We start from the raw sequence: 26,989 nt of genomic DNA on the forward strand, positions 1-26,989 counted from the left end.
TGAGTAGGTGAGTAGGTGTGTAAGTGGGTGAGTGAGTGGGTGTGTGAGTGGGGTGAGTGAATGAGTCGTTGTGTAAGTGGGTGTGTGAGTAGGTGTGTGATTGTGTGTGTGAGTGGGTGTGTGAGTGGGAGTGTGAGTGGGTGTGTGAGTGTGTGAGTGGGGGGCGAGTGAGTGTGGTGAGTAGATGAGTAGGTGTGTAAGTGGGTGTGTGAGTGGGTGTGTGAGTGGGTGTGTGAGTGGATGAGTGGGGGGCGAGTGCGTGTGGTGAGTACATGAGTAGGTGTGTAAGTGGGTGTGTGAGTGGGTGGGGTGAATGAGTGGGGGTAAGGGCGAGTGGTTTGAGTGAGCGAGTTCAATCTGAACCAATGACGCTTGGTGCGGAGTTAAACGTTCACGCTCCTCGAGACGGATCACCCCCAATGTGTTTGTCACGGGCAACACAACCGCGGGGGCCGGTTTCACCTTTCCTAGTCTCATCAGCAGCGAGTGGCCTCCAGAACGAGTGTCCGGGGTGAGGACTGCTGCTCTGCGTGTGAAGCTTCGTTGAGGAAGAGCGAAGCCGCCCCCCCCCCCCCCCCCGTCATCCCAAATCTCACGCCGCTGTCGCCGCCGTCACTGGGACGACCCCTCCACGCTGTTGCGAGGACGGCCCGTGGAAGCAGACATCACAGAACTACAACTGAGACCCCTCCTGCTTCAAGCGACTCTCTGCTCCACTCAGAACGGAACCCGTGGAAGCAGACATCACAAAACTACACCTGAGACCCTCCATCTTCAAGTGACTCTCTGCTCCACTCAGAACGGAACCCGCTGAAGTGGACATCACAGAACTACACCTGAGACCCCTCCTCCTTCAAGTGACTCTCTGGTCCACTCAGAACGGAACCCGTGGAAGCAGACATCACAAAACTACACCTGAGACCCTCCATCTTCAAGTGACTCTCTGCTCTACTCAGAACGGAACCCGCTGAAGTGGACATCACAGAACTACACCTGAGACCCCTCCTCCTTCAAGTGACTCTCTGGTCCACTCAGAACGGAACCCACGGAAGCGGACATCACAGAACTACAACCGAGATGCGTCATCCGCGCGCTCTCTGGGCCACACACACACAGAGTCGGGGAGCGCTACGCGATCCCACCCGCCGTGCCATACGAGAGGGGCGCTCCACACGTGACAGTCCAACGCTGACATTTCTCATCCACCACAAACTCTCAACATCCAGAGACGAAGCTCCCACACAGCAGTCAGCAGCAGCAGCAGCCTGGACTTCCAACCCCGAGGTTGCCGGCAGAGGTCGCAATCAGGTACCCGATACCCGTACCCTACCCGATACCCGGCTACCCGTACCCGGCCGGGTACGGGTAGCCGTTTGCGACCCTGGTGCGGCCGGGTACGGGTAGACCGTGAGTCACTGGTGAGTCACCGTTTGTCACTCATTTCCTAACGTCTCGTCTCTTCTCACAATTCAAGTTCCTACAATCAACCCACCCGCGCCTGCAACATGGCTTCATCCCAGAGGTCGCAATCAGGTACCCCATACCCGTACCATACCCGGCCGGGTACGGGTACAGCCGGGTACGGGTACGGGTACCCGTTTGCGACCCTGGTGCGGCCGGGTACGGGTAAGGAATCAAAACCCGTTTGCGACCTCTGGTCGCCGGTTTACATTTCCATCACCCGGCGCGGCAGATGAACCTATGGGGGGGTGGGGGGGGGGGAGTTTCTTAAATCTTCCCCCGCTACGGAACGGCTGTGTCAGAGACGCTGGGTTCCAATCTGGGATTCAGCTCCAACCGCAGTGATTACACCGGGGGGGGGGGGGGTCTTGGACTCGCACAGAGACCCACGGACTCGCATAGAGACCCACAGACACATAGAGACCCATAGACTGACATAGAGACCAATAGATTCACACTGAGACCCATAGACTCACACAGAGACCCATAGACTCACACAGAGACCCATAGACTCACACAGAGACCCACAGACTCATACTGAGACCCATAGACTTGCATAGTGACCCATAGAGAGACCCACAGACTTGCATAGAGACCCACAGACTTGCATAGAGACCCACAGACACATACAGAGACCCATAGACTGACATACAAACCCATAGACTCATACAGAGACCCCTAGACTCACACAGATTCATATACTCACATAGAGACCTAGACTTACACAGAGACCCTTAGACTCAATAGAGACCCTTGGACTCACATAGAGATCCACAGACTTACACAGAGACCCTTGGACTCACACAGAGACCCACACACACAGAAACCAACATACTTAAATAGACACACGGACTCACACAGAGACCCATAGACTCACACAGACCCTTGGACTCACACAGAGACCCACAGACTCACATAGAGACCAATAGACTCACACAGAGACCCACACATACAGAAACCAACAGACTTACATAGACACACGGACTCACACAGAGACCCGTAGACTCACACAAAGATGCACAGACCTACATGGAGACCCCCACACTCAAACGGAGACCTTGACACTTGCATAGACCCATAAACTAAACTGTTATTTGGCCTCTGAACGCGTCATTGTGATTATTGGCGTGGAGGGAAGAACGTCCACGTGACATGCAGAGCTACAGTTCCACACCGCCCGTCCTCTATCCACTGCTGGATGGAGGCCTGCCCACGTGATGCACTGTAACAAGCCCACGTGACGCACTGTAACAAGCCCACGTGACGCACTGTAACAAGCCCACGTGATGCACTGTAACAAGCCCACGTGACGCACTGCAACAAGCCTACGTGATGCACTGTAACACGCCCACGTGATGCACTGTAACAAGCCCACGTGATGCACTGTAACACGCCCACGTGATGCACTGTAACAAGCCCACGTGATGCACTGTAACACGCCCACGTGATGCACTGTAACAAGCCCACGTGATGCACTGTAACACGCCCACGTGATGCACTGTAACAAGCCCACGTGATGCACTGTAACACGCCCACGTGATGCACTGTAACAAGCCCACGTGATGCACTGCAACAAGCCCACGTGACGCACTGTAACAAGCCCACGTGATGCACTGTAACAAGCCCACGTGATGCACTGTACCATGCCCACGTGACGCACTGTAAGTACAGTGGGCGTTTTATTGCACGCGGCTTGCAGTGCCTCTTACAGTGATCCGTGTTTATTACAGTGCAGTAGTACAGTGCTTAGTACAGTATGACAGTGCCTGTGTGTATATAATGTAGTGTAGTATATATACAATGTGTAGTGGTAGTGTGTGTGTGGGTAGTGTAGTATACAATGTGTAGTAGTGTAGTATGTATACAATGTGTAGTAGTGTAGTATACAATGTGTAGTATGTATACAATGTGTAGTAGTGTAGTATGTATACAATGTGTAGTGGCAGTGTGTGTGTGGGTAGTGTAGTATACAATGTGTAGTATGTATACAATGTGTAGTAGTAGTGTCAGTGTGTGTGTGGGTAGTGTAGTATACAATGTGTAGTAGTGTAGTATGTATACAATGTGTAGTAGTAGTGTCAGTGTGTGTGTGGGTAGTGTAGTATACAATGTGTAGTATGTATACAATGTGTAGTAGTGTAGTATGTATACAATGTGTAGTAGTGTAGTATACAATGTGTAGTATGTATACAATGTGTAGTAGTAGTGTCAGTGTGTGTGTGGGTAGTGTAGTATACAATGTAGTAGTAGTGTCAGTGTGTGTGTGTAGACACCACCACCACGAGGCCTGCTACTGCTACTCGTGGTGCCCCATTAGGGGGATGGGCACGAGGCGCCGTCGCGGCACAGAAACTCGCCCGGCCAGGACCGCAACTTCAGCGTAAGAGCCCCTCCCACGTGGTCCCCCCCCCCTCCCACGTGGTCTCCACCCCCCTCCCACGTGGTCTCCACCCCCCCTCCCACGTGGTCTCCACCCCCCCCCCCCCCCACGTGGTCTCCACCCCCCCCCTCCCACGTGGTCTCCACCCCCCCCCTCCCCCCACGTGGTCTCGCTCCCTCCCCTCCCCCATACTCGCAGAGAGGACTAGCTTCCCCCACTCACTCACTCTGTGACCCACTCACTCTGTGACCCACTCACTCACTCCGTGATCCACTCACTCACTCCGTGATCCACTCACTCACTCCGTGATCCACTCACTCACTCCGTGACCCACTCACTCTGTGACCCACTCACTCACTCTGTGACCCACTCACTCTGTGATCCACTCACTCACTCTGTGACCCACTCACTCACTCCGTGATCCACTCACTCCGTGATCCACTCACTCACTCCGTGATCCACTCACTCACTCCGTGACCCACTCACTCTGTGACCCACTCACTCACTCTGTGATCCACTCACTCTGTGACCCACTCACTCACTCCGTGATCCACTCACTCTGTGACCCACTCACTCACTCCGTGATCCACTCACTCACTCCGTGATCCACTCACTCACTCTGTGATCCACTCACTCACTCTGTGATCCACTCACTCTGTGATCCACTCACTCTGTGACCCACTCACTCTGTGACCCACTCACTCTGTGACCCACTCACTCACTCTGTGACCCACTCACTCTGTGACCCACTCACTCTGTGACCCACTCACTCTGTGACCCACTCACTCTGTGACCCACTCACTCTGTCATCCACTCACTCTGTGACTCACTCACTCACTCTGTGACCCACTCACTCTGTGACCCACTCACTCACTCTGTGACCCACTCACTCACTCCGTGATCCACTCACTCTGTGACCCACTCACTCACTCTGTGACCCACTCACTCTGTGACCCACTCACTCCGTCATCCACTCACTCTGTGACCCACTCACTCACTCACTCTGTGACCCACTCACTCTGTGACCCACTCACTCGCTCTGTGACCCACTCACTCACTCCGTGATCCACTCACTCTGTGACCCACTGACTCACTCCGTGATCCACTCACGCTGTGACCCACTCACTCACTCTGTGATCCACTCACTCATTCTGTGACCCACTCACTCACTCTGTGATCCACTCACTCACTCTGTGACCCACTCACTCTGTGACCCACTCACTCCATCATCCACTCACTCTGTGACCCACTCACTCTGTGACCCACTCACTCCGTCATCCACTCACTCTGTGACCCACTCACTCACTCACTCTGTGACCCACTCACTCTGTGACCCACTCACTCACTCACTCTGTGACCCACTCACTCACTCTGTGACCCACTCACTCTGTGACCCACTCACTCTGTGACCCACTCACTCTGTGACCCACTCACTCTGTGACCCACTCACTCCGTCATCCACTCACTCTGTGACCCACTCACTCACTCACTCTGTGACCCACTCACTCACTCTGTGACCCACTCACTCTGTGACCCACTCACTCTGTGACCCCACTCACTCTGTGACCCACTCACTCACTCTGTGACCCACTCACTCACTCTGTGACCCACTCACTCAACTCACCACTCTGTGACCCCTCACTCACTCTGTGACCCACTCACTCACTCTGTGACCCACTCACTCACTCTGTGACCCACTCACTCTGTCATCCACTCACTCTGTGACCCACTCACTCACTCTGTGACCCACTCACTCACTCTGTGACCCACTCACTTCACTCTGTGACCCACTCACTCACTCTGTGACCCACTCACTCACTCTGTGACCCACTCACTCACTGTGACCCACTCACTCACTCTGTGACCCACTCACTCACTCTGTGACCCACTCACTCTGTGACCCACTCACTCGCTCTGTGACCCACTCACTCGCTCTGTGACCCACTCACTCACTCTGTGATCCACTCACTCTGTGACCCACTCACTCACTCTGTGACCCACTCACTCTGTGACCCACTCACTCGCTCTGTGACCCACTCACTCATTCCGTGATCCACTCACTCTGTGACCCACTCACTCACTCTGTGATCCACTCACTCTGTGACCCACTCACTCACTCTGTGACCCACTCACTCTGTGACCCACTCACTCGCTCTGTGACCCACTCACTCACTCCGTGATCCACTCACTCTGTGACCCACTCACTCTGTGACCCACTCACTCTGTGACCCACTCACTCTGTGACCCACTCACTCCGTCATCCACTCACTCTGTGACCCACTCACTCACTCACTCTGTGACCCACTCACTCTGTGACCCACTCACTCACTCTGTGACCCACTCACACACTCTGTGACCCACTCACTCACTCTGTGACCCACTCACTCACTCTGTGATCCACCCACTCACTCTGTGACCCACTCACTCACTCTGTGACCCACTCACTCACTCTGTGACCCACTCACTCACTCTGTGACCCACTCACTCACTCTGTGACCCACTCACTCACTCTGTGACCCACTCACTCACTCTGTGACCCACTCACTCACTCTGTGACCCACTCACTCTGTGACCCACTCACTCACTCTGTGACCCACTCACTCACTCTGTGATCCACCCACTCACTCTGTGACCCACTCACTCACTCTGTGACCCACTCACTCACTCTGTGACCCACTCACTCACTCTGTGACCCACTCACTCACTCTGTGACCCACTCACTCACTCTGTGACCCACTCACTCACTCTGTGACCCACTCACTCTGTGACCCACTCACTCACTCTGTGATCCACCCACTCACCAACACACTCACCCAGGCACTCACATATCCAGTTGCTCACTCACATTCACCCATTAAATCAGCCACACACTTACCCACTCCCAAATTCACCGTCACCCACTCACTCATGCACTCACTCACCCACCCAATCAACCAACCACTCAACCATTCACTAAAGTACTCATTCATTCAATCGTGCAATCTCCCCACTCACTCACCTACTCACTCACTCACCCAATGACTCTCAATCGCCCACCTCTTCACCAAAATCACCCATCGACTCACCAGCTCACCCACCCAACCCACTCACTCACCCACCCAACCATCCTCTAACACACCCACTCACTCACACACTCCGCAAATCACCCACTCACTCACCCACTCGCTCACCCACCCACTCACACACTCGCCAAATCACCCACTCACTCACCCACTCGCTCACCCACCCAACCATCCTCTAACTCACCCACTCGCTCACCACCCACTCACCACTCGCCAAATCACCCACTCACTCACCCACTCGCTCACACACTCACTCACCCACTCGCTCACCCACCCACTCACACACTCGCCAAATCACCCACTCACTCACCCACCCAACCATCCTCTAACCCACCCACTCACTCACACACTCGCCAAATCACCCACTCACTCACCCACTCGCTCACCCACCCAACCATTCTCTAACACACCCACTCACTCACCCACTCGCTCACCCACCCAACCATTCTCTAACCCACCCACTCACCCACCCACTCACTCACCCACCCAACCATCCTCTAACCCACCCACTCGCTCACCCACCCACCCACTCACCCACCCACCCACTCACCCACTCGCCAAATCACCCACTCGCTCACCCACCCAACCATCCTCTAACTCACCCACTCACTCACCCACTCGCTCACCCACTCACTCACACACTCGCCAAATCACCCACTCACTCACCCACTCACTCACCCACCCACCCACTCACTCACCCACCCAACCATCCTCTAACCCACCCACTCGCCAAATCACCCACTCACTCACCCACTCACTCACTCACCCACCCACTCACTCACCCACCCAACCATTCTCTAACCCACCCACTCACTCACCCACTCGCTCACCCAACCATTCTCTAACATACCCACTCACTCACCCACTCACTCACCCACCCAACCATTCTCTAACCCACCCACTCGCTCACCCACTCGCTCACCAACCATTCTCTAACACACCCACTCACTCACCCACTCACTCACCCACCCAACCATTCTCTAACCCACCCACTCACTCACCCACTCGCTCACCCAACCATTCTCTAACACACCCACTCACCCACCCACTCACTCACCCACCCAACCATTCTCTAACCCACTCACTCACTCACCCACTCACTCACCCAACCATTCTCTAACCCACCCACTCACCCACTCACTCACCCACCCAACCATTCTCTAACCCACCCACTCACTCACCCACTCGCCAAATCACCCACTCACTCACCCACTCGCTCACCCACCCAACCATCCTCTAACTCACCCACTCACTCACCCACTCGCTCACCCACTCGCCAAATCACCCACCCACTCGCTCACCCACCCAACCACCCTCTAACCCACCCACTCACTCACCCACTCGCTCACCCACTCGCCAAATCACCCACCCACTCACTCACCCACTCGCTCTCCCACCCAAACACCCTCTAACCCACCCACTCACTCACTCACCCACCCCACTCACTCACCACCCACCCACCCCACTCACTCACCCACCCACCCACTCACTCACCCACCCACTCACTCACCCACCCACTCACCCACCCACCCACCAGCTCCCCTGCCAGGGAGATGAGTCGAGCACGAGTTCGTGGATCTCTTACCAGGAGATGGATTCAGACTTGACGAGTCGATCCCAGATGAGCTCGGCCTTGGTAGGAAACACAAAAGCAACACACACACACATTAGTATGTGCACACACACACATATTCGTGTGCACACACACACGCACATACATTCGTGTGCACACACATATTAGTGCACATGCACATGAGTGTGCACACATAAAACGCACGCACGCATATTAGTGCGCACACAAAGACAAAGGTGCCCCCCCTCCGTGTAGCCTCCACAAGCTGTTGGGGCAAGTGCTGCGAGCGCGTTGCACCTATGAAGGCCAGCTCGGCACGCCAGGGGGATGCCCGGCCGCCTTTGTCTCCCCAGTGCCGACGTAGTTTTGTTTGTGCACCGCACCACACCAGATGCTCGCTTAAGGTTGAGTCGACCTAGGGGAGGCTCAGGACCGCGAATTGGTTCGTGAGCGGCATCGAACCGGGGTCACCGGGTCGGGAGCTCGACGCAGCGTCACACAACCACTGACCCCCACCCCCCCTGGGATTCCCGTCTCTCTCCCCCGTCTCTCTCCCCCGTCTCTCCCCCCCGTCTCTCCCCCCCGTCTCTCCCCCCCGTCTCTCCCCCCCGTCTCTCCCCCCCGTCTCTCCCCCCCGTCTCTCCCCCCCGTCTCTCCCCCCCGTCTCTCCGCATCTCCATCGCTCCCCCATCTCTCTCCCCCATCTCTCTCCCCCATCTCTCTCCCCCATCTCTCTCCCCCATCTCTCTCTCCCATCTCTCTCCCCCATCTCTCTCCCCCCATCTCTCTCCCCCCCATCTCACTCCACCATCTCACTCCACCATCTCACTCCACCATCTCACTCCACCATCTCACTCCACCATCTCACTCCACCATCTCTCTCCACCATCTCACTCCACCATCTCACTCCACCATCTCTCTCCCCCATCTCTCTCCCCCATCTCTCTCCCCCATCTCTCTCCCCCATCTCTCTCCCCCCCGTCTCTCCCCCCCGTCTCTCCCCCCAGTCTCTCCCCCCCGTCTCTCTCCCCCATTCTCTCCCCATCTCGCTCCCCCATCTCTCTCCCCCATCTCTCTCCCCCCAGTCTCTCCCCCCAGTCTCTTCCCCCCGGTCTCTCGCTCCATCTCTCTCCCCCATCTCTCTCCCCCATCTCTCTCCCCCATCTCTCCCCCCCCTCTCTCTCCCCCCCATCTCTCTTCCCCCCATCTCTCCGCTCTCTCCCCCATCTCTCTCCCCCATCTCTCTCCCCCGTCTCTCTCCCCCGTCTCTCTCCCCCGTCTCTCCCCCCCGTCTCTCCCCCCGTCTCTCTCTCCCATCACTCTCCCCCATCTCTCTCCCCCCATCTCTCCCCCCCATCTCTCTCCCCCATCTCTCTCCCCCCATCTCTCCCCCCCATCCTCCCCCCAGTCTCTCCTCCCCCGTCTCTCTCCCCCCGTCTCTCTCCCCCATATCTCTCCCCCCATCTCTCTCCCCCCGTCTCTCCCCCCCATCTCTTCTCTTCCTCCCCATCTCTCTCCCCCATCTCTCTCCCCCCCATCTCTCTCCCCCCCATCTCTCTCTCCCCCCCCATCTCTCTCCCCCTCTCTCCCCCCCCATCTCTCTCCCCCCCCCATCTCTCCCCCCCATCTCTCTCCCCCATCTCTCTCCCCCATCTCTCTCCCCCCCCCCATCTCTCTCCCCCCCATCTCTCTCCCCCCCATCCTCTCTCCCCCCCATCTCTCTCCCCCATCTCTCTCCCCCATCTCTCTCCCCCATCTCTCTCCCCCCCAATATCTCCCCCCAATCTCTCTCCCCCATCTCTCTCCATCTCTCCCCCAATCTCTCTCCCCCATCTCTCCCCCGTCTCTCTCCCTCCCCATCTCTCCCCCTCTCTCCCCCCGTCTCTCTCCCCCGCTCTCTCCCCCCGTCTCTCCCCCCGTCTCTCTCCCCCGTCTCTCTCCCCCGTCTCTCTCCCCCCGTCTCTCCCCCCGTCTCTCCCCCTCTCTCTCCCCCGTCTCTATCCCCCGTCTCTCTCCCCCGTCTCTCTCCCCCGCTCTCCCCCCGTCTCTCTCCCCCGTCTCTCCTCCCCCGTCTCTCTCCCCCGTCTCTCTCCCCCGTCTCTCTCCCCCGTCTCTCTCCCTCCCCCATCTCTCCCCCATTTCTCCCCCATCTCTCTCGTGGCCAGATCCTTGATGCGACGGCCACGTGAGAGGCCATTGAGTTTCGTCGTCTCTCCATTCAGATCCACGCTTCCTCGGCACGCTAGGGGGGGGGGTAACGAGGGGGTAACGAGGGGGTAACGAAGGGGGTAACGAGGGGGGTAACGGGTTGTACACAACAACACCAAGACCCCCCGTCCCCCCTCTGCCTCGCGTGCCAGCCAGGTCTATTGCTGTGAGTCACGAGCGCCTATCGAGGTGGTCACGGCGCCGAGGCGGCGTGGTGGGCCCAAGCCACCTTTGTCTCACCGGCACAGAAGAATGGCCGTGATGTAAAACAACACAACACACCATCAACAACAAACAACACATCACAGCCGTTGTGAACACCCCGAGATAGAGGCAACCCAGAGCCAGGGACTGAATTCGGGTTGTACCTCCGTTGCGCACGACACGGCCGCCGTGAACCCCACCAACCCACACGGCCGTCGTGACCCCACTCACCCACACGGCCATCGTGAACCCACCCACCCACACGGCCATCGTGAACTCCACACGGCCGCCGTGAACCCCACCAACCCACACGGCCGTCGTGAACTCCACACGGCCATCGTGAACCCCACCCACCCACACGGCCGTCGTGAACTCCACACGGCCATCGTGAACCCCACCCACCCACACGGCCGTCGTGAACTCCACATGGCCATCGTGAACCCCACCCACCCACACGGCCTTCGTGACCCCACACGGCCATTGTGAACTCCACACGGCCATCGTGAACCCCACCCACCCACACGGCCATCGTGAACTCCACACGGCCATCGTGACCCCACACGGCCATCGTGAACCCCACCCACCCACACGGCCATCGTGAACTCCACACGGCCATCGTGACCCCACACGGCCATCGTGAACCCCACCCACCCACACGGCCATCGTGACCCCACACGGCCATCGTGACCCCACACGGCCGCCGTGAACCCCACCCACCCACACGGCCATCGTGACCCCACACGGCCATCGTGACTCCACACGGCCATCGTGAACCCCACCCACCCACACGGCCATCGTGAACTCCACACGGCCGCCGTGAACCCCACCCACCCACACGGCCATCGTGACCCCACACGGCCATCGTGAATCCCACCCACCCACACGGCCATCGTGAACTCCACACGGCCGCCGTGAACCCCACCCACCCACACGGCCATCGTGACCCCACACGGCCATCGTGACCCCACACGGCCATCGTGAACCCCACACGGCCATCGTGAACCCCACACGGCCATCGTGACCCCAACACGGCCATCGTGAACCCCACACGGCCATCGTGAACCCCACCCACACGGCCATCGTGAACCCCACACCCACATGGTCATCGTGAACCCCACACGGCCATCGTGACCCCACACGGCCATCGTGAACCCCTCACGGTCATCGTGACCTCACACGGCCATCGTGAACCCCACACGGCCATCGTGACCTCGACACGGCCATCGTGAACCCCACACGGCCATCGTGAACCCCACACGGCCATCGTGAACCCCTCACGGCCATCGTGACCACAACACGGCCATCGTGAACCCCACACGGCCATCGTGACCTCAACACGGCCATCGTGAACCCCACACGGCCATCGTGAACCCCACACGGTCATCGTGAACCCCACACGGCCATCGTGACCCCACACGGCCATCGTGAACCCCACACGGGCATCGTGACCTCACACGGCCATCGTGACCCCACCCTCACGGCCATCGTGACCTCACACGGCCATCGTGAACCCCACACCCACACGGCCGTCGTGAACCCCTCACCCCTACCCCCCCCGGAACCGGGGATCGAACCCCGTCCCGTCGACGTCGCTGGCTCGGAGCCTGACACAGGCCCCACACCGTCAGAGGTGACATCGCAGCCAAGAGTATTCATAACCGGGCCATTCGCAGCGGCAGCGAGCGCTGAAACGAGACCCGGGGAGGAGGAGGAGGCGGAGGAGTGGGGGGGGAGGTGAGGGGAGTGACGCACGAGACACACGCTCTGCCAGCATCAACACGCACACACGCACAAGCACGCACGCTCATGCACACACGCTCATGCACACACGCACAAGCACACACGCTCACGCTCACACGCTCATGCACACACGCACAAGCACACACGCACAAGCACACACGCTCATGCACACACGATCATGCACACACGCACAAGCACACACGCACAAGCACACACGCAGAAGCACAAGCACGCTCATGCATGCTTACGCACACACGCAGAAGCACGCACGCTCATGCACGCTTACGCACACACGTAGAAGCACGCACGCTCATGCACGCTTACGCACACACGCAGAAGCACGCACGCTCATGCACGCTCATGCACGCTTACGCACACACGCAGAAGCACGCACGCTCATGCACGCTTACGCACGCAAACGCACATGCTCGTGCACGCACAAGCATGCACAAGTACACGCACACTCACATGCACAACACGCACGCACACACAATCATGCACGCTCATGCACGCACGCACAATCATGCACATGTACACGCACACTCACATGTACACTCACACGCACGCACACACAATCATGCACACTCACATGCACACACTCACATGCACACACTCACATGCACACTCACACACAATCATGCACAACACGCATGCTCACACAAGCACACACTCACACACGCACACACAATCATGCACACTCACACACGCACACACAATCATGCACACTCTCACATGCACACACAATCATGCACACTCTCACATGCACACTCACACACGCACACACAATCATGCACAACACGCACGCTCACACAAGCACGCACGCGCCCACGGCCACAGTGTGCACGCATGCTGCACAGACACTCACCCGTTCACACGCGCACACACACGCTCTGCTATCACACACACACACAGACGTCCTTACACACACACACACACAGACGTCCTTACACACACACAATACAGACAAAGATCCCCCGTGTAGCCTCAATACACTCACGTGCACGTACACATTCTTACACGCACACACACGCACTGCCAGCACACGCACTGCCAGCACACACACACTCACACGTGTGTGCGTGTGTGCTCACGGCCAGCACCAGTGACGATTATCTGAACTGGTCCCGGGCCTCCCCTAGGTCGACTCAGCCTCAAATGAGTACCTGGTGCGGTGTGTAGTAAACATCGCCACTGGGGAGACAAAGGCGGTCGGGCGTGGTGTTGACCACCCACCCCCTCGTGTACCGTTCCACGGCCTTCATAGGTGCTCGATAACAGCACTTGCCCCTACAGTATGTTAAGGCTACACGGGGGATCTTTGTCTTTATCTTTGTGTGTGCGTGTCACTCCCAGGGGGTTGATCGTGGCCGTGCCAGTGACTTTGTGCCAGCACCGCTGAGATGCTTGAACTGGGTTCAAGTCCTGGCTCTGGGTGTCTCTCTCTCTCTCGTGAACAATGCAAAGACAAAGATCCCCCCCCCCACCGTGTAGCCTCAACAGACTGTAGGGGCAAGTGCTGTTAGCGAGCGGCACCTACGAAGGCTGCCGGCACTGTGGCACATGAGGGGGCGGGTGGCCAGCACCACGCCCGGCCGCCTTTGTCTCCCCCGGCGGCGATGTTGACTACACACCGCCACACCGAAGACTCATTTGAGGCCGAGTCCACCTAGGGGAGGCCCAGGACCGGTAGCAGCAGCAGTAGCAGCAGTAGTAGTAATATCAGTGGCAGCAGTAGTAGCAGTAGCAGCAGCAGCAGTATCAGTAGTAATATCAGTGGCAGCAGTAGTAGTATCAGTAGTAATATCAGTGGCAGCAGTAGTAGTATCAGTAGCAGCAGCAGTAATATAAGTAGCAGCAGTAGTATCAATAGCAGCAGCAGTAGTATCAGTAGCAGCAGTAGTATAAGTAGCAGCAGTAGTATCAGTAGCAGCAGCAGCATCAGTAGCAGCAGCAGCTCCCTGCTCCCGTAGCTTCACCGCGCGAAGCTGCTGATGATGATGATGCTGATGATGATGATACTGCTGATGATGATGATACTGCTGCTATTGATACTGCTGCTGTTGATACTACTGATGATGATGATACTGCTGCTATTGATACTGCTGATGATGATACTGCTGCTATTGATACTGCTGATGATGATACTGCTGCTATTTATACTGCTGCTAATGATACTGCTGCTGTTGATACTACTGATGATGATGATACTGCTGCTATTGATACTGCTGATGATGATACTGCTGCTATTGATACTGCTGATGACGATACTGCTGCTATTGATACTGCTGCTAATGATACTGCTGATGATGATACTGCTGCCATTGATACTGCTGCTATTGATACTACTGCTGATGATGATACTTCTGATGATATGATGATACTGCTGATGATGATGATACTGCTGCTATTGATACTGCTGCTATTGATACTGCTGCTGCTAATGATACTGCTGCTATTGATACTGCTGATGATACTGCTGCTACTACTGCTGATGATGATACTGCTGCTACTACTACTGCTGCTGCTACTGCTGATACCACTGCTGCTGCCACTACTGCTGCTGCTGATACCACTGCTGCTACTGCTGCTGCTACTACTGCTGCCGCTGCTACTGCTGATACCACTGCTGCTGCTGCTACTGCTGCCACTGCTGCTGCTACTGCTGATACCACTGCTGCTACTGCTGATACCACTGCTGCTACTACTGCTGCTACGACTGCTCCTACTGCTGATACCACTGCTGCTGCTACCACTGCTACTACTGCTGATACCACTACTGCTGCTGCCACTGCTGCTGATGCCACTGCTGCTGCTGTCACTGCTACTACTGCTGCACGAATCCAACTGAGTAATGTCGCGGTGCAATCTCTCGAATTTGGCAAAACAAATGTCACCGTCCAGCGGCGAGCGGAGCGCAAGTGACCACACCACCGCCACACCACCACACACCACCACCACCACACACCACCGCCACAACACACCAGCACCACAACCACCACACACCACCACACACCACCACCACACACCACCGCACCACCACCGCACTACCACCACACACACACCACCACACACCACCACACATGACCACACACCACCACCACACACCACCACACACCACCACCACACTACCACCACCACACACCACCACCACACCACCACCACACCACCACACACCACCACCACACACCACCACCACACACCACCACCACACCACCACACACCACCACACACCACCACACACCACCACCACACCACCACCACACACCACCACACACCACCACACACCACCACACACCACACACACCACCACCACACACCACCACTACACACCACCACCACACACCACCACCACACACCACTACACACCACCACACACCACCACCACACACCACCACACATGACCACACACCACCACACACCACCACCATCACACCACCACACACCACCACCACCACACACCACTACACAACACCACACACCACCACACACCACCACCACCACACACCACTACACACCACCACCACCACACACCACCACAACCACCACACACCGCTACACACCACCACACACCACCACCACCACCACACACCACCACACACCACCACCACCACACACCACCACACACACACCACCACAACCACCACACACCGCTACACACCACCACCACCACACACCACCACACCACCACACACCACCACACACCACCACCAACACACACGACCACACACCACCACACACCACCACCACCACCACACACCACCACACACCACCACACTACAACACACACACCACCACACACCACCACACACCACACACACACCACCACCACACACCACCACACACCACCACAACCACCACACACCACCACAACCACCACCACCACACACCACCACACACCACCACACACCACCACCACACTACCACCACCACCACACACCACCACACACAACCACCACAACCAAACCACCACACACCACCACCACCACACACCACCACACTACCACACACACACCACCACACACCACCACCACCACACCACCACCACACTACCACCACCACCACACACCACCACACACCACCACACACCACCACACACCACCACACACCACACACACCACCACACACCACCACAACCACCACCACCACCACACACCACTACACTACCACCACACACCACCACACACCACACACACCACCACACACCACCACACACCACCACACACCACCACAACCACCACCACCACCACACACCACTACACTACCACCACACACCACCACACACCACACACACCACACACACACCACCACCACCACCACCACACACCACCACACACCACCACACACCACCACCACACCACCACGACACACCACACACACACCACCACACACACACCACCACCACCACCACCGCCACAACAACAGTGAGATGGCTTGGGGACTCTTATTTTGAAACGGCTCCAAATTCTCTCTCAAATCTTTTGAGGAAAAATACCCGCATGTGGTGGGGGGAGGGGAGGAGGAGGGGGGGGCACAGGGGGGGAGGGGCAGGGGGGAGGGGCAGGGGGGAGGGGCAGGGGGGAAGGGCAGGGGATAGGGGGAGGGGCAGGGGAGGAACTTATAAATCCCCGGGGAAGCTCTCTCCACTTGTGACTCTTTCCGTGCTGGCGGTTGCGTGAAGCGGTTTAAACCGATAACCGTTATGGGAACCGGTTACCAGGGTGCGGGGGAAGGGGGTGGGGGGCGGGGGTAGGGGGCAGGGCCCCCCCAAGTGGGGGCGCGGTTGGGTCAATCGCCCTCGATCGCCGCTCCGAGGCACAGAAACAACGTGCAGCCCCCCCCCCAAGACGCCCCCCCAACACCCACCCCAACCCCCCCCCCCTTACACCCCAAAGACCCCCCCTCAACACCCGAAAAAGGAGGAGGGGTTCTCTGCTTGGCCTACTCTTCCACTACAGCAACTGCTGCTGCACCACGAACATTGTGGTAACTACTGCTGCTGCTGCTGCACCACGAGTCACTGTGGTAGCTACTGCTGCTGCTGCTGCACCACGAGTCACTGTGGTAACTACTGCTGCTACTACTGCACCACGAGTCACTGTGGTAGCTACTGCTGCTGCTGCTGCACCACGAGTCACTGTGGTAGCTACTGCTGCTGCTGCTGCACCACGAGTCACTGTGGTAGCTACTGCTGCTACTGCTGCACAACGAACATTGTGGTAGCTACTGCTGCTGCTGCTGCACCACGAGTCACTGTGGTAGCTACTGCTGCTACTGCTGCACCACGAGTCACTGTGGTAACTACTGCTGCTGCTGCTGCACCACGAACATTGTGGTAGCTACTGCTGCTGCTGCTGCACCACGAGTCACTGTGGTAGCTACTGCTGCTGCTGCTGCACCACGAGTCACTGTGGTAGCTACTGCTGCTACTGCTGCACCACGAGTCACTGTGGTAGCTACTGCTGCTGCTGCTGCTGCACCACGAGTCACTGTGGTAGCTACTGCTGCTGCTGCTGCACCACGAGTCACTGTGGTAGCTACTGCTGCTACTGCTGCACAACGAACATTGTGGTAGCTACTGCTGCTGCTGCTGCACCACGAGTCACTGTGGTAGCTACTGCTGCACCACGAGTCACTGTGGTAGCTACTGCTGCTGCTGCTGCACCACGAACATTGTGGTAGCTACTGCTGCTGCTGCTGCACCACGAGTCACTGTGGTAGCTACTGCTGCTGCACCACGAGTCACTGTGGTAGCTACTGCTGCTGCTGCTGCACCACGAGTCACTGTGGTAGCTACTGCTGCTGCTGCTGCACCACGTGCACTGTGGTAGCTGCTGCTGCTGCACCACGAGTCACTGTGGTAGCTACTGCTGCTACTGCTGCTGCTGCACCACGAACATTGTGGTAGCTACTGCTGCTGCTGCTGCACCAGGAGTCACTGTGGTAGCTACTGCTGCTGCTGCTGCACCACGAGTCACTGTGGTAGCTACTGCTGCTGCTGCTGCACCACGAACATTGTGGTAGCTACTGCTGCTGCTGCTGCACCACGAGTCACTGTGGTAGCTACTGCTGCTGCTGCTGCACCACGAGTCACTGTGGTAGCTACTGCTGCTGCTGCTGCACCACGTGCACTGTGGTAGCTACTGCTGCTGCTGCTGCACCACGAGTCACTGTGGTAGCTACTGCTGCTGCTGCACCACGAACATTGTGGTAGCTACTGCTGCTACTGCTGCACCACGAGTCACTGTGGTAGCTACTGCTGCTACTGCTGCACCACGAACATTGTGGTAGCTACTGCTGCTGCTGCACCACGAACATTGTGGTAGCTACTGCTGCTGCTGCTGCACCACGAGTCACTGTGGTAGCTACTGCTGCTGCTACTGCTGCTGCATCACGAGTCACTGTGGTAGCTACTGCTGCTACTGCTGCACCACGAACATTGTGGTAGCTACTGCTGCTGATGCTGCACCACGAACATTGTGGTAGCTACTGCTGCTGCTGCTGCACCACGAGTCACTGTGGTAGCTACTGCTGCTGCTACTGCTGCTGCACCACGAGTCACTGTGGTAGCTACTGCTGCTGCACCACGAGTCACTGTGGTAGCTACTGCTGCTGCTGCTGTTGCACCACGAGTCACTGTGGTAGCTACTGCTGCTGCACCACGAGTCACTGTGGTAGCTACTGCTGCTGCTGCTGCACCACGAGTCACTGTGGTAGCTACTGCTGCTACTGCTGCACCACGAGTCACTGTGGTAGCTACTGCTGCTACTGCTGCACCACGAACATTGTGGTAGCTACTGCTGCTGCTGCTGCACCACGAACATTGTGGTAGCTGCTGAAGCAGTCACACAGTCACACAGTGACACAGTCACACAGTCACACAGTGACACAGTCACACAGTCACACAGTGACACAGTGACACAGTCACACAGTCACACAGTGACACAGTCACACAGTGACACAGTCACACAGTCACACAGTGACACAGTGACAGTCACACAGTGACACAGTCACACAGTGACACAGTGACACAGTCACACAGTGACACAGTGACACAGTCACACAGTCACACAGTCACACAGTGACACAGTGACACAGTGACACAGTCACACAGTGACACAGTCACACAGTGACACAGTCACACAGTGACACAGTGACACAGTCACACAGTGACACAGTCAGACAGTGACACAGTGACACAGTCACACAGTCACACAGTGACACAGTGACACAGTCACACAGTCACACAGTGACACAGTGACACAGTCACACAGTCACACAGTGACACAGTCACACAGTCACACAGTCACACAGTGACACAGTCACACAGTGACACAGTGACACAGTCACACAGTGACACAGTCACACACAGCCGATTGTAATGACCCCTACACCCTCATCAACTCAATCCTCTTGAAGCGGCGGAGTGAGCGGTGGCGCAGCGGTTAGCGCACCGCGAGGCAAATCTGGCGGGCGGCCCGAGTTCAATTCCAGGCCACGGCGAACATCAGTGGCGGAACCGGTCCTGTGGTGTCCCCCTCCCCCACCCCACCCCCACCCCTCCCCACCCCACCCCCCACCCCACCCCCACCCCTCCCCCACCCCACCCCACCCCCACCCCACAGCGTGCTAACCACTGGACCCACCACTCCTGCCCACCGCCCCCTCCTATGTCCATTGAGGCTCCCTTAATGGCCCGGTGTTTCAGCTTCTCACTTAATAACAACAACAACGATGATGACGACGATGACGATCATCATCACCATCATCATCACGGCAGTAACAACAATCACTCGTATCGGCCTGTCGGGGGAGCGGTGGCGCAGCGGTGAGCGCGCTGCGCTGCGCCGGGCAAACATCGTCGAGCTCACAGACATCACTGCCCGCGATGGCCACAATCATCATCAGCAGCACCACCACAATCATCATCAGCAGCAGCAGCACTACCGGCAGCATAATCAGCATGAACGTCGACACACGAAACACCATCACCACCTTCATCAGTGACAGCAACATCATTTGATTTACCGTGATCATCACCACGACCACCAGCAGCATTATCACTGACATCAGCATCAATCAGCACGACCATCATCATCACCACAATCACTATCATCATCATCACCACAATCACTATCATCATCATCACCACCACAATCACTATCATCATCATCACCACAATCACTATCATCATCACCACAATCACTATCATCGTCATCACCACCATCACTATCACCACCATCACTATCACCACCACAATCAAAATCATCACTCATCACCACCCAGAAGTGCATTAACAAGAGGGCATTATTACATTATTACAGGATTGATGATCAATAATAAGAACGCTCATTATTAGCGTAGTTTTGTCGTTAATTTTATGATGTTTTGAACCTCTCTACTAAAGACCCACACAGAATAATCATCATCAACAACAACAACGAGAACGCTCATGTACAGCCCCCACAATTCCCACTTGCCCCGAGGACCCTTTAGTAGACGAGGCTAGGACCTACCCCTAGGTTTACTCGGCCTGAAATGGACTGCCAGGCTGTAACGGCGAGCCGAGATCACCACAGAGCACCCACGCTGAGCAATCACGCGTGGTGGTGGTGGTGGTGCACCAGCCACTCATCTCAGTCGTCTCAGTCAGTCGACCCGTGGCACCTGCTGGGTCTGCCCCGTGACCTCCTGCCAGCGGGCGTTCGACACTTCACGTGGTAGCCTCAAGGTGCACATGGCCTGGCACAAGCGCCGTGGTGACATCACCGCCACTTAGTGGCGAGACCCACAGACTCACAAAGAGACTCACAGAGACCCACAGACTCACACAGAGACCCACAGACTCACACAGATACTCACAGAGACTCACAGACTCCCACAGAGACCCACAGACTCCCACAGAGACCCACAGACTCACAAAGAGACCCACAGACTCCCACAGAGACCCACAGACTCACACAGAGACCACAGACTCCCACAGAGACCCACAGACTCACAAAGAGACCCACAGACTCCCACAGAGACCCACAGACTCACACAGAGACCACAGACTCACACAGAGACCCACAGACTCACAAAGAGACCCACAGACTCCCACAGAGACCCACAGACTCGCACAGAGACCCACATACTCGCACAGAGACCCACAGACTCCCACAGAGACCCACAGACTCCCACAGAGACCCACAGACTCCCACGGAGACCCATAGACTCGCACAGAGACCCACAGACTCCCACACGGAGTTCAAGAGCCTCGCACAGAGGCCTATTGCCGACTGTCTCTCCTTACAAGACAAACACGGCTGCTTTATATCCGCAGGATGCGCCCGTACGGGACGACTACTTCTGTACAGTCAACACACGCACTGCTTCCCCCCCTCCACGCCATGTCGGTGGTGCTGGGGAGGGGGGGGTTAACCATACTTCACCAGCCTGGTCAGACATCACTCACAGTAGCAGCAGCAGTAGCAGCAGTAGCAGCAGCAGTAGCAGCAGCAGCAGAAGTAGCAGCAGTAGCAGCAGCAGTAGCAGCAGCAGTAGTAGCAGTAGCAGCAGCAGTAGCAGCAGCAGTAGAAGTAGCAGCAGTAGCAGTAGCAGCAGCAGCCGCAGCAGCAGTAGCAGCAGCAGCCGCAGCAGCAGCAGCAGCAGCAGCCGCAGCAGCAGTAGCAGCAGCAGCCGCAGCAGCAGCAGCAGCAGGAGCAGCAGCAGCAGCAGCAGCAGCCACAGCAGCAGTAGCAGCAGTAGCAGCAGCAGCAGCAGCCGCAGCAGCAGTAGCAGCAGCAGCCGCAGCAGCAGTAGCAGCAGCAGCCGCAGCAGTAGCAGCAGCAGTAGCAGCAGCAGTAGCAGCAGTAGCAGCAGCAGCCGCAGCAGCAGCAGTAGCAGCAGTCGCAGCAGTAGCAGCAGCAGCAGTAGCAGCAGTAGCAGCAGCAGTAGCAGCAGCAGCAGCAGCCGCAGTAGCAGCAGCAGCCGCAGTAGCAGCAGCAGCCGCAGTAGCAGCAGTAGCAGCAGCCGCAGCATCAGCAGCAGTAGCAGCAGTAGCAGCAGCAGTAGTAGCAGCAGTAGCAGCAGCAGCAGTAGCAGCAGCAACAGCCGCAGCAGTAGCAGCAGTAGCAGCAGCAGTAGCAGCAGCAGTAGCAGCAGCACCAGTAGCAGCAGCAGTAGCAGCAGTCACAGCAGTAGCAGCAGCAGTAGCAGCAGTAGCAGCAGCCGCCACTGATGTGAGCCGTGGTGGGAATGGAACTGGGCTCCGAGGTTCGAAGTTTGGGGCACGAACCGACACTCGTGCCTGTGCGTCTGAGGCTCCCTTGATGGTACTGGCGGTAACTCGGCAAAGTCCAATTCTCACTTCATAGCAATTACTACTACGATGAGCCAAGAATGTCCGTGTGTAACGCGCGTGACGTCACGCCACATGCCGCACCCCCCGTCATTAATATTCATGAGCGGGTGGATTTTTACACTAGTGCAGAAGGTCGAACGGAAATTTAAAAACATCGCTAATTCGCTTCAAGTTTGACGTTTCTTTTGAAAGTGAATCTAATAACAAAGCGCATTTGGTGTCTTTATTTACTTCTTCAGCACATGAGACAAAATGCAAGTCTAATTTATGCTTCTACATTACGGTAAAATAGACATTTCTCGGTGATTTTCCAGATATTGTATCGAAATCCAATTTATTTCAACCCCAGCGACTGAAAGCAGAGCAGTGAATTTGAACAAATTGAAGGTCAGTTATATACAGAGCTACAGTGACATCAAGCGAGGTGTTTGACGACTTAGTTTCGTGCAAGATTCACTGCCATTAAATGAAAAGATACAATGATACTCTGCTCCAATTTTTCGTAAATATTACAGCTTCTGTCCCAGGATGGGCAAACAAGCTCGTCGTCTTACATAATCACGTTGGTGGTGGTTTGTGTGTGTCTGTGTGTGTGTCTGTCTGTGTGTGTGTCTGTGTGTCTGTCTGTGTGTCTGTCTGTGTGTCTGTCTGTGTGTCTGTCTGTGTGTCTGTCTGTGTGTCTGTCTGTGTGTCTGTCTGTGTGTCTGTCTGTGTGTCATCTCATCTCATCTTCGCCGGTTGGAACCATTTAGGCTGGCCTGCCTACGATCCATCCTGGGTTTAACCAGGCTGGATTGTGTGAGGAGCTCACAAATCCTTGAAAGATCTGGGCAAAGTCCCATCGGTGAGCTCCTCCGGCAGGCAAGGCTGCGTTTGGCTGGGTCATGTAGCCCGCATGCCCAGCCACCGCATGCCTAAACAGCTTTTGTTCGGCCGGATCGAGGGGGCTAAACAGGCGCGGCACGGGCTAGAGAAGAGATGGAGTGATGTGGTACAGGAGGACGTGGAGCTGAGTGGACTTGCCGATGACTGGTACCAGCGGTGTCAAGATCGGCCTCTGTGGAGGAGGCTCGTGAAGGACGCTACTGGGCAGTTGGAGGCAGTCGCCCTCCAACAACAACGGAGGGCGGAGGAGCGACGGTCACAACAACGAGCGGAGCGCCGGGTGGCTAAAATACAGCAAGTTGGTACAGTAGGGGGCACAGGTGGTGCATCAGCCAGTCATCTCGGTCATCTCAGTCAGTCGACCAGTGGCACCTGGGTCTGCCCCGTAACCTCCTGCCAGCGGGCGTTCGACACTTCACGTGGCCTCAAGGTGCACATGGCCTGGCACACGCGTCGTGGTGACGTCACCGCCACTTAGTGGCGAATGGCGGTTGTTGTTGTTGTCTCTGTGTCTCTCACAGCTCTGTGCTGCGTCTATTCGTGTGTCTCTGTGTCTCCCCCAGCTCTGTGCTGCGTCTATTCGTGAGTCTCTGTGTCTCTCCCTGCTCTGTGCTGCGTCTATTCGTTAGTCTCTGTGTCTCTCCCAGCTCTGTGCTGCGTCTATTCGTGTGTCTCTGTGTCTCCCCCAGCTCTGTGCTGCGTCTATTCGTGTGTCTCTGTGTCTCTCCCAGCTCTGTGCTGCGTCTATTCGTGTGTCTGTGTCTCCCCCAGCTCTGTGCTGCGTCTATTCGTGTGTCTGTGTGTCTCCCCCAGCTCTGTGCTGCGTCTATTCGTGTGTCTGTGTGTCTCCCCCAGCTCTGTGCTGCGTCTATTCGTGTGTCTCTGTGTCTCCCCCAGCTCTGTGCTGCGTCTATTCGTGTGTCTCTGTGTCTCTCCTAGCTCTGTGCTGCATCTATTCGTGTGTCTGTGTCTCTCTCAGCTCTGTGCTGCGTCTATTCGTGAGTCTCTGTGTCTCCCCCAGCTCTGTGCTGCGTCTATTCGTGTGTCTCTGTCTCCCCCAGCTCTGTGCTGCGTCTATTCGTGTGTCTCTGTGTCTCTCACAGCTCTGTGCTGCGTCTATTCGTGTGTCTGTGTCTCTCACAGCTCTGTGCTGTGTCTATTCGTGTGTCTGTGTGTCTCCCCCAGCTCTGTGCTGCGTCTATTCGTGTGTCTCTGTGTCTCTCCCAGCTCTGTGCTGCGTCTATTCGTGAGTCTCTGTGTCTCCCCAGCTCTGTGCTGCGTCTATTCGTGTGTCTGTGTCTCTCCCAGCTCTGTGCTGCGTCTATTCGTGAGTCTCTGTGTCTCCCCCAGCTCTGTGCTGCGTCTATTCGTGAGTCTCTGTGTCTCCCCCAGCTCTGTGCTGCGTCTATTCGTGTGTCTCTGTGTCTCTCACAGCTCTGTGCTGCGTCTATTCGTGTGTCTGTGTCTCTCACAGCTCTGTGCTGTGTCTATTCGTGTGTCTGTGTGTCTCCCCCAGCTCTGTGCTGCGTCTATTCGTGTGTCTCTGTGTCTCTCCCAGCTCTGTGCTGCGTCTATTCGTGTGTCTCTGTGTCTCCCCCAGCTCTGTGCTGCGTCTATTCGTGTGTCTCTGTGTCTCTCCCAGCTCTGTGCTGCGTCTATTCGTGTGTCTGTGTCTCTCACAGCTCTGTGCTGCGTCTATTTGCGTGTCTGTGTCTCCCCCAGCTCTGTGCTGCGTCTATTCGTGTGTCTCTGTGTCTCTCACAGCTCTGTGCTGCGTCTATTCGTGTGTCTGTGTCTCCCCCAGCTCTGTGCTGCGTCTATTCGTGTGTCTCTGTGTCTCTCCCAGCTCTGTGCTGCGTCTATTCGTGAGTCTCTGTGTCTCTCACAGCTCTGTGCTGCGTCTATTCGTGTGTCTGTGTCTCCCCCAGCTCTGTGCTGCGTCTATTCGTGTGTCTCTGTGTCTCTCCCAGCTCTGTGCTGCGTCTATTCGTGTGTCTGTGTCTCTCCCAGCTCTGTGCTGCGTCTATTCGTGTGTCTGTGTCTCTCCCAGCTCTGTGCTGCGTCTATTCGTGAGTGTCTGTGTCTCCCTCAGCTCTGTGCTGCGTCTATTCGTGTGTTTCTGTGTCTCTCCCAGCTCTGTGCTGCGTCTATTCGTGTGTCTGTGTCTCTCCCAGCTCTGTGCTGCGTCTATTCGTGAGTCTCTGTGTCTCTCCCAGCTCTGTGCTGCGTCAATTCGTGTGTCTCTGTGTCTCCCCCAGCTCTGTGCTGCGTCTATTCGTGTGTCTCTGTATCTCTCCCAGCTCTGTGCTGCGTCTATTCGTGTGTCTGTCTGTCGTTACTATCCCTGTGAGCGGTGGCGGAGTGGTTAGCGCTCCACTCTGCTACGAACTCGGCGACCCGAGTTCGATTCCCGCTCGCCAGCGATGATTATCTGAACCCGGTGCTGGGCCTCGCCTAGGTCGACTCGGCCACAAATGAGTACCTGGTGTGGTGCGTAAACATCGCCACTGGGGAGACAAAGGCGGCCGGGCGTGGTGCTGACCACCCACCACATCGTGTGCCGCAGTGCCGGTAGCTTTCATAGTTGCTGCTCGCTAACAGCACTTGCCCCTACAGTCTGCTAAGGCTACACGGGGAGAGGGTAACCTTTGTCTTTGCGGCCAGCAGCATGCCTGACACCCACCTTCCTCTGCCCAGATCTCATCGTTGTTGCTGCTGTTGCTGTTGTTCTGTTCACACTCCGGCGAGTACTCATTCACGGCCGAGTTGACCTAGAGGAAGCCCAGAACCAAGTCCGGTTCTTCGTACATCGCTCTCGCTGCCGCTGCTGCTGCTCGTGACCGGGAATCGAACTCGGGTGGCCGGCTTCGCCGCTGCGAACGCGCTAACCGCTGCCCCACCGCTCCCCCCCCACCTCCCCGCCACGCTACACAGCAGCCGCCGCCACTGGACACTTAGTGCCGGTGACGTCACCACAGGGCTTGTGCCAGGCTAGGTGCACGTACGCACGTTTGCAAATGCAGTACACGCTGCATACTCGACGATTGGTTTGTATATTCACAGTCCGTGTCAGGCTTAAGCGGTACTCAAATAAATAAATAGCCTCTGAACTGGTGGAGAAAATTCCACGTTCTTAT

General features: G+C 56.7%; 1 protein-coding gene across 1 annotated transcript in view; it reads right to left on the reverse strand.

The window, feature by feature from the left end:
• Window positions 1-26,989, reverse strand: part of LOC133358556 (B-cell CLL/lymphoma 9 protein-like) — a 75,023-nt gene that overhangs the window by 41,748 nt on the left and 6,286 nt on the right. Inside the window, 1 exon segment of the mRNA XM_061576922.1 lies at window positions 8,489-8,535. The gene's annotated coding sequence lies outside the window, so the exon portion shown is untranslated.

This window comes from Lethenteron reissneri, chromosome 62 (assembly GCF_015708825.2).
Source record: "Lethenteron reissneri isolate LAM-NWPU_2019-01 chromosome 62, ASM1570882v1, whole genome shotgun sequence".
Taxonomy (NCBI): Eukaryota; Metazoa; Chordata; class Hyperoartia; order Petromyzontiformes; family Petromyzontidae; genus Lethenteron; species Lethenteron reissneri.